This window comes from Macrobrachium nipponense, chromosome 26, assembly GCF_015104395.2.
Source record: "Macrobrachium nipponense isolate FS-2020 chromosome 26, ASM1510439v2, whole genome shotgun sequence".
In the NCBI taxonomy this organism is placed as follows: domain Eukaryota; kingdom Metazoa; phylum Arthropoda; class Malacostraca; order Decapoda; family Palaemonidae; genus Macrobrachium; species Macrobrachium nipponense.
Window position 1 is genome coordinate 29,083,519 of NC_087215.1, and position 9,948 is coordinate 29,093,466.

The following is a 9,948-nucleotide window of genomic DNA, read 5'->3' on the forward strand; positions in this document are numbered from 1 at the left end:
CACACTGCTCTTCGTGGAAGGACACGCACACTGAATTAGAACGTGTTGCCCAAGTTCAATTAACAACGGGTATTCCAACCGGGACATCGAAAAAGCCATTCGCAGAAACATAGATAAGTGGTACCAGCAGGAGCCTCGCCCCGCCGCCCTTGAAGACGTCACTCTCTCTTACAAGGAGTATTTCACAAGAAATACAAAGAGGGACGAGCGAGCCCTTCGTAACATCATCGAAAGGAACGTCTCCCCCACTGACCCTGCGAAAAAAAGTGAAATTGATCATTTACTATAAAAGCAAGAAGGACTAGTGGCTTGATTATGAAAAAACAACCCAGCCCCCGTGATGCAAGACCCTCTCAAGAAAACTAACGTTGTCTACCAATACAAATGCCCTGTCCGGGAATGCCCCGGCGCCTACATCGGTATGACAACGATGCGATTTTCCAAGAGGATATCCTGCCATGCTCAGGAAGGCGCCATCCATAATCATGCAAAAAAACATCCACCAATACAAGGATAACTCGGCAAGGACATTATTCCTAATATTGGTATTATCGATAAGGCGGCTGACCACCGTCGCCTCCGCCTCTTAGAGGCCCTACACATCGGGAAGGAGAGACCCAGCCTCAACACCACTCAAGAGACGGAGGCACTCCTTCCGACAGTGGCACGTAGGGCGCCGCCCGCCGGCACCATAGAGCCGATCGAACGGACCAATCAGGTGCCCCTTGCCCCCAATACTACGCTCCCAGTCTCCAGCGTCCGCACGCGAAGAGCAGCGCGAGCTTCCACCTCTGCAAGACGGCTTGACTCAGGGACTTAATCCTCTGTTCAGCCAATGAAAACACAGCGCCCATCAGACAGAGCACCTGGGACACAATAAATACCGAACGAATGACCCCATTCCAATTAGTTCACGCTCACCTTTCCTTGAAGATGAACGATGATACGGTTGGAAACGTTGGAATTCCATTACTAAGATTTGTTAACCACTTTTGTTATCATAACAATAAATTAGTATTTTTAGAAAACATTTCTTTAACCAAGATATGAACATCGGCCAGCTATTAGCAAATATCAGCCCTGATGAGAAGAGAATAATAAGAAGAATGGAAAAGACCATATATAAAAATCAATTCAATTTCCAATGATGCTGCCAATCATCTTTAACAAAACATGTTTGAGAGAGGGTCTCCTACCTTCATATTATTATTATTATTATTATTATTTGTTCATGAAACTTACCTGTCAGATATATATATAGCTGTATTCTCCGAAGTCCGACAGAATTTCAAAACTCCCGGGCACACGCAGTGGGCGCCAGGTGGTTAGTACCCATTCCCGCCGCTGGGAGGCGGATATCAGGCTCATTCCCATTTTCTATTCAGATTTTTCTCTGTCGCGGTAGTGAAAACACCATGTTTCCACTACCTCCGCCTAGGATTTTGAAACTTCATTAGCCGCTAAGTATCCTACTTATTTTTTTGAATGATTGACTTGGATTGTGGCTAGGCATACGCTATCATAAATTAATTAAAATTTTTTCATTGCATATGATGTCTGAATCTAGTTAGCCTAGTTTCAGACTTTGTTGTCTGCAACGGGTAAGGGAGGCTACCGAAACCTTCGGTAGACACTCGCTTATATACATGACGTTACATGTTTCTTTGTTGAAAGATCAATGTAATTAGTGTAATGTTGACTGATCCGAAAGAGACGTATGATTCGTATTGTACGCAAATTAGAGCGTGATAGAATCAGGAGGTCTTCCTCCACAGTAACAGAAGTTAGGATAATGAACCTACTAACCTCCAGTAGACTTATTTTGCCTAACCCTGTGGTATGGCTTACGGGCCTAGAGGAAGTTCTGTGAGAAGTAATGCCCTTTCTATTGGTGGATTACTCAAGTAAGCTTGAAAAAGTGCTCGCTCTCCAATCAGTGTTGTGAGTGTAGTGATGTTGATTTTGCCCCTAGTGTTGTGGAGGGGGCGTCAGATCGGCCTATAATGCCTCTAGGTCTAGACCTCTGTCGGACTCCCAGGACCACAGGGAGAGGGCATGTCGAAAGCCGAAGGAGGTTACGAGGAACCCCCACCGATCTGGCGTCCCTTCGGCAAGACCTGAAGACGCTTCTCAGGCTGCCAAAGATCGTGCACATGCACGAATCTGAAGGATTGCTTCTCGTCCTCTGAGGCGTCCTCCCCGTACAGGGGTTGGAGCTCTCGGAAGGACTCGCGCCCTTTTAAATAGAAGCTTATTGAGGAGGCGCTTCACGTCCTCTCTCTATTGTCGTGCGATTGTAATCGCCGCCTTAACATTGACGACTTTCCAACACATGGGAGAAAGAAGAAGGAAATAGGAAGACGCTGTTAAGCGCCCAGATCGCCTTATCATCTTTTACTGTGAAAAGGAAGAAGGCGTACCCTAAGGCGTCCTTTTGAGTGCGTTTCTGGAAGTGTCGATGAGCGTGACAGAGACGCAAGATGTCGCACAAGCGGCCGCCGTCTTTGTCAGGAGTTGCGAACGTCCATAATACTCGTCCGGACGACGATCACCGTACATCGGCTTATGACTAGCACGCTTCATGAGCGGCGCTCCCCTTGAAGGCAGGACGCTTTTGAGGACGCTTTTCGTTCGGGACGCCTCCGTATTTGATAAGCAACAGTCATGTCGAAGTTTTTACCAAGACGTACGGGAGAAACCTTGGTTTCTTAATAAGAATCTTATCGACGTTTGGGTATGATGGCGGATAGGAAATATCTACTCCTTCCGTAAAACCCTAGAGATGAACAGGAATTCTGTCTCTTCCGCGATTTATGAGGAAATTACGAAGATTTAAAGAGTTCCTGGATTAACTTCCTTCCTTAAGGAAATATATTCTCTTTCTATCGTTTCCTATTAAACGAAAAGAACGAAGATAGTAAAAGTTTTTTCCTTTCTCTATCTGCCTCGGCAGGGAAAGAAGGTAGTAGAGTATCTGCTGTATGATAATACGATACGGTCAAATCATAAGCACATACCGTAGTTTACTTCTTTGCTGTGCAACTCTATTACCAGTATCCTTACAGGACTTTCTAGGAAGGACTACGCTTAAAGGGATTGTTATGACAAATACCTAATTAGCTTCTAGATTTATCGAAGTCTTGTTTCGCGTAATATACATTAATAAGAACTTTCTGAAGTTCGAATAATAATTTTATAAGATTCCTTATTGAATGGAGTAGCTGGCAACTCTGGAAGAGTAAGGCCAGACAGCTAACGGAGGGGGGCTGCTTGATACTCTTTAGGACCAACGCAGTAATGTAACCATCTATTGCTCAGTCATGAGAGGTCGGTCCTGCGGGATGGAATGACTAACCGTATCTCTCCCCTACAATCGCGGTCTTAGCGCCTCGGATTGAGGGGATAGTTAAGCAAACATAAATAAAATATTGTCTGCCTTTTGCTAAGAAAACGTTCAATAAGAAAGATATTCCAGCCTTTCAATGCTGATTACCGTAGGTAACATTATTAAAGGAATCTAACGCAGCAGAACACTATATATTATATAATGTTCTCATGCTTACGAAAGCATGCTTATTAGAGTACATGCTTAGTGAGAAGATGAATGTAGTAGAGAATTCAACTTTTAAGTCTACGGTATTGGTCAAGTCTTATGGCCTTTCATGCATCAGGGCGCTCGACAAGATCCTCTCTGAGATGCCCTTGGTGTTCTAGGCACCAATACGCTCGGTAAGACTCTCGCGAGGACGTCTCTTGAAGATGCTCAACGTCCTACGCATTGAGACGTGAGGAGCTTTTGCGATGCTCGATTCGTCCTACACGAAGAGACGCTCATCAGGACGCTCTGGAAGACGCTCGACGTCATAAACATTGATAAGCTTTTTGGAAGACGCTCGATGTCTTACACATCTGGACGCTCGCCAGGACGCTAGCGAGGACGCTTTTGAAGACGTTCGGCATCCTACACGTCATGTCGCTCAGCAGAGCACTTACCAGGACGTTCTTCAGATGTCTACTTTGCTTCTACGAAGGGAGCGTTCAATAGAATCCATGACTTGATGAATTCCAGAAAAACTGTAAGCAAGATTTCGGTGTCATAAAACGCCTCGTCTACTTTCGGGACTGCGCTGCCAAAGGGGAACATTAAGGTCCTACCTGTCGTAAGCCCAGTCTCTGATTAGGAATCTTGCCCCTTCCTCGATTTCTGCGGGAATCGGGGAAAACTATATGCTCGAATTCCTGGATTACTTTCTGTCATGTAAATGGGTTAGTTCTCATTGACAAAGATCTTCATAAACATTTTATCGCTTAAAAGCGGATAAGCTCTCATTAACAAAATTCGAGAGAGCTCTCATTCATTAGTCGGAGGCTCTCCAGGAAAAAGACTTGTAGACTACGTCCATGAAGTCTTATGTCCAATATCATAAGAAGCTTGACGTCCTTTTCGATCCTCGGTTCTCACTTGATCTCCATTCGAATAATGTTAATTCGTTCTCTTGGCAAAGAGAACGAAGACAGTCAATTTCCATTCTCTCTCTCTTCCTCGTCGAGGAAAGAAATGTAGTAGAGAATTTTATGTTCAAGGTGACATACAATACTTACGTATTTTATCTTTGCGATATTACTAATGTAGGGTTCAAGTCATATACGCATATCATGGTTACCTCTACAGATGGCAACCGAAAAGACGGTTATGTAAATGTATTTAATCGGTCCTTCCTGCAAACTTCCAGGAGTTTCCGCTGTAAGGACAACGCTAAAGGTATTGTTACAACAACACTAACTCAGCGTCGGCATCTAGCGAATTATGTTTCGCTTAAATATGCCTGCTTGAGAATTTCCTTATCGATAATAGTAACAAACCTATTCCTTCGTGAAGAGAGTAGCTGGTAACTCAGGCAGAATAGTGCGAGACGAGAGGTTGCTGTCATTGTGGATGACGCAGTATATTTAATCGGTACTCCAGGCAACTTTCCAGGAGTTTCGATTTAACATTGGTTAATTAAGCGTAATGTTACGACAACACAAAATCAGCTTCTGTATTTAGCGAATTTTGTTTCGCTTAAATATGCCAACTTGAGAGTTTCTGTTCAAATAATGTAAAATCTATTCCTTAGATGAATAGAATAGCTGGCAACTCGGCATAAGACTGCGAGAAGGTGAACATAAGCTGCTGCCTGCTGCCTGTGACTGTCACAGTGTCACCCAACTCAGTATCAGGTAGCTCGCTGTTAAGCTCAGTCGGTTACGTCTCTCTCTCCCGCGGGATTGATTGACGAACCATATCTCTACCCTACAATCATGACTTTCGCCTCGGGTTGAGGGGATTTCTAGTAATCATGAATAAACCACGACTTCCTATTGCTAAGAAATTTTCAACAGAGATATCTCTTAGGACCTGTTCAGCGCTGCTTACCGCACTGTAACAGAATTTCTGTACGAGTTTGTTACCGCGGCATAGCACTATAATTAATGCTCTCCTGCTTCATGCAAAGCGCCAGCTTATTAATTGGGAAGGAAGCCATGGGTTAGTGAGGGAATGGATGAGTCTGCTGGGGGGTACCATTTCCTCGCTGGAGAAGCTTTGTTTCCCTGAATAGACTGCCATTCAGACCTCTACAGTTTTTCCTGCAGGAGGACTGAAATAACATCAAAGATCTAGAAATAATTCTACATCTCTCAATGGGTTGACGATCACCTCAGGTGATTACCGAGAGGGTGCCAGGCATCCGGACAGAGGTACAGAGGTCCTGGCACATAATCGGAAGAGAATTGGAAGCAATTTGGTTGGCTCTCCAGTTCCTCGAAGAGTGAGTTTTTGGTCGTTGGTGGTCCAAATCATCTCAGATAATTTCGCAGCTCTCTCATATCCCAAGAAGAGAGAGATGGTTACGACATAGGCACGGAACGTAACGATCCTCAAGAGGTTCGTTACACTATTGCACGTCCGTGCGGATCTTCTCGATCGGGCGGCAGCAACTACTGACGTCTGAGTATCTCGCTTAGAAGTATGTCGAGAGTTGTGGAGACGTTGGAGACGTCCTTTCGTAGATTTCTTCGCAATATTGAAGACGAAGAAGCTTCCTCTACGTTGCTCCTTATTCTCGATCCGAGAGCGGTAGCAATAGACGCAATCATATAGTATGGAATGGGGATAGTTGGTTAGTCCTTTTCCCCTTTTATTCAAAAGCTTAGGAAATCTGATAAGATAATCGTGGCGTCAGAGGGACGAGAAAGACGCTGATCGCCCCATGTTGGCCTTCGAGAGGCTGGATTCACAGAGGTCACGTCCTTCAGAGGGCATTTTCCAAGGACCCTTCCCGAGAGAATCGGTCTTACTCTAACAGCCTCACTTCGAGAGGTACCTAAAACCTCTCCGCTCTGAGTTCTGGATGCGTTTCAGACTGTCGAGAAGCGAGATGTTCAGATTGATTACAAGTCTCATTGCCAAAGCAAAGCAGTGCCTGCATATTTTGCAGTGTACCAATCGGAGTGGGCCGATTCTGGAGATAGTGCAGGAAGAATGACTGCTCCTACACCTCCACCTCTGTTAATTACTTTACCGTCTTCCTTTCCGTCTGAATTATGGGATAAGCTAACAGTCCCAACGATTGTAGAAATACGGAAATATGTTGTTGACGGCCTCTAGGCTCAGAGAATCGGATCTGTCAAACAACAAAGCCCTTCACGATCTTTGAGGTCTGCGGAAATCTTGATGGAACTTAGACGTAGTCTGAAGTTCTTGATGTCAAAGCATTTCGAACCTCTCCTTTCTGTAAACTTAATACACATGACCAGAAAGGCTAATTTTCTAACCACTCTAGCTACGGCAATGAGGGTTAGTGAGGTTTTAGCCATCATCAGAGGTTTTGGCTTTAGAGGACATAATTCGGTGTCCTCTAAGCCTTCCGTTCTTGCTAAGAACGAAAACACCCGTCTAAACCCTTGGCCCAGAGGCCTGGAGATCAAGGGGATGGCACAAATTATTGGGCAAGAGCCACAGAGAGCCTGTGCCCTGTCGGGGCTTCTCAAGTTTTATCTTGATAAAACTAAAGAAAGTCAAGGTCATTCGGACAATCTGCGGTGTTCCGTAAAAAGACCAGACTTGCCCATGTCGAAGAACGCCCTGGCGTTATTTTTAAGGGAGTCTTTCTAAGAGGCTCATTCGTCATGTTTGAACAAAGATTTGAAACCTTTTAAAGTAAATGCTCACGAGGTGAGGGCGTGGCCTCGGAAGCATTTCAACAGAGCATGACACTCAGTAATATCCTGAGTGCCACGTTTGAGCGAGGCAACTCTGTGTTCGCTTCACACTCCCGACGGGATGTGAAGACGACATAGAGATCTGCGAGTCGCTAGGACCATACATATCCGTAGAAATATTATTGGAGGCAGGAAGCAGCACGAATCTATCCTATAGAAAAGGGATAGGTGTGCTTTTAACTTTGAAGGGTTGGTCGCTTGAGGCGCTTTCCCCTTTCGTTAGCCTAGAAGTTATGGGACTAACTTCGATAGGTTAGGTCAGGTGGTGGTTTTAGCTTCGTTGCCCTCACAGTATGGTCAATATGGTCTAGTCACATTGTGGTCACGCTCCCGTTGACAGATCATCTAGAGCGCACCAACCAACTACACAGGTCACTACCTTGTTGGCAACTCTAGTAAAGCAAAAGCAGACTTCGGTGACAGTAATCAAGAAGTCAGCTATGCTAACAGGTAAGGAATCAAGATGTCAATCATCTGCACTTGAGGTGTTTCCTAATCCTTCTATTCTGTCCCTTCCCACCTCCAATGGTGGGATTCAGCTATATATATATCTGACAGGTAAGTTTCATGAACAAAATGTTATTGTTATGATACAATAAAGTTTGTTCATACTTACCTGGCAGATATATATAATTAAAGTACCCACCCACCTCCCCTCAGGGGACAGTGGTATGAAAAATCTGAATAGAAAATGGGAATGATTCCTGATATCCGCCTCCCAGCGGCGGGAATGGGTACTAACCACCTGGCCGCCCACTGCGTGTGCCGGGAGTTTTGAAAATTCTGTCGGACTTCGGAGAATACAGCTATATATATATCTTGCCAGGTAAGTATGAACAAAACTTTATTGTATCATAACAATAACATATTAACTATTTATTTAAAAATAATAATAAAAAAAAAAAAAAAAAAAACATTTTAGTACCATAGGAATTTTCTCATCTCAGAAAAATTAAATTATTATTTTTATTATTTAATGTTATCTAATTTACACATAAAAGCTTGAAAACTTTAAATTATATAAACAAATTCAACAAACACCTTTGCAGGGTTTCTCCAGGATTAAAAAATATTGCGTTTGCGTTCTTGTGTCTGTGAAGTACTCGCGTATGATAATTAGTTAGGTTCCAATGAAAAGTTCACGCTGTTATGAATTGCGCAACTCAAATCGCATAAGATTGAGGTAGTATTACGTATTGTGATATATACAGTAATGTAGGCTAGTACCATTATAATTATATTTAATGTTTAAAGTTTGTTTTTCCAACAATCCCTTGTCTTAGTTTTACTTTGGCAGATGCCCTTGAAGATCCTCAGACACTGTATATTAGTCTATATACTAACCTCCCTTTTGATGGTGGCATGTCTTATATGTATAATTTTTGTTTCATTATAAAGAACATGTCTACTGTTAATTTTACTTGTATGAGGCTAAACGAGACTTATTGATTTTAGAATTTTTATTTTCAACCTGTCCTTCCACATCTTCATTAATATTCTCATGGCTTGCATTAGCAGTTTTACTCTGCATGTCTCACACTATTACATCCCATTGTAATTTGTACAGTATATTATTGTTGTGATTCAATTATTTGTTTATTTATTCTTCTGGTTCCCTATCTTCCTTAACATGTTTTCTTATACTAGTACATATAGTCAAATGATATTTTACCATAAACATTTTTCATCTAGCCTAAGGATATTTTATTATTACTGGTCACTCTCTTTCATCAGCATCCTCCAGTTCATATTAATTCACTTTCATTCTTGAGAATTTACCTTCATTACATTAATTATATAAGCCTGAATTATAGTTTTACTCATAGCTGAGCAAGACTTCTTTTTTACAGTTCTAAGGAACAGGGAGCAATCTGGAAAGTTATTATAATAACCCAGTTTATGTAAGCATCTTAGGGAATTGCAAAATTCCACCACAACTAATCCATGAAAGTAGTAGTGCAGACTATGATCTAACAATCTTGTACCTTTAATGTTACCCCTTTGACTTATAGGTTAGGCTCTGCTGGATTACTAAGAACTAATAACCAAGCATATGAAAAGAAAGTAGCTTAGGGTAGCCTGTGTTGCTTCCAAGAGCTTGCATGTGCCATTGGTTTAGGAATACTGTTGGAAGCAAAAAAATAAATAAAAATAAAATGAGTTTCAATTGCCTAATATTTGGTTTGTTTTGTTCCTTGGCATTGTGTATTACCCTTTGTTGGTGCCTCATATCAGTTACTTTTTGTTGGCCACCATGAGTTATTGGATAATGGTGCAAATTCTTTTGAGGAAGTTGGAATGTTTGTCAGAGAAATGTGGCATGCTTTTAGAAAATGAATGGTTACTTAGGAACCTTATGCCTTATCTTTCCTAAACTTTAAATACCATGATCAGAGTTGCTAAATACCATGATCAGAGTTGCTTTGCAGGTAGAAAGAATGAAAGCTTGCAGTTCCAAGATGGTCAAAATTGAACATTATTCACCTGTTCACCTACGAGGTTTAGCTGATCCAACTTACAAATACAACATAGAAGGGTTAAAGTCAACCATTGCATCTCAAAGGGGGCTTCAGCTGGCTTAGTTTATTTTCATATATTTTCTACTCTATCTGCTGAGAGTTCAGTGTAACCCAGGCTTTTTATTGTCAGCTCACTTCTTTTGTCCTTTTTATAACACAGCTGAAA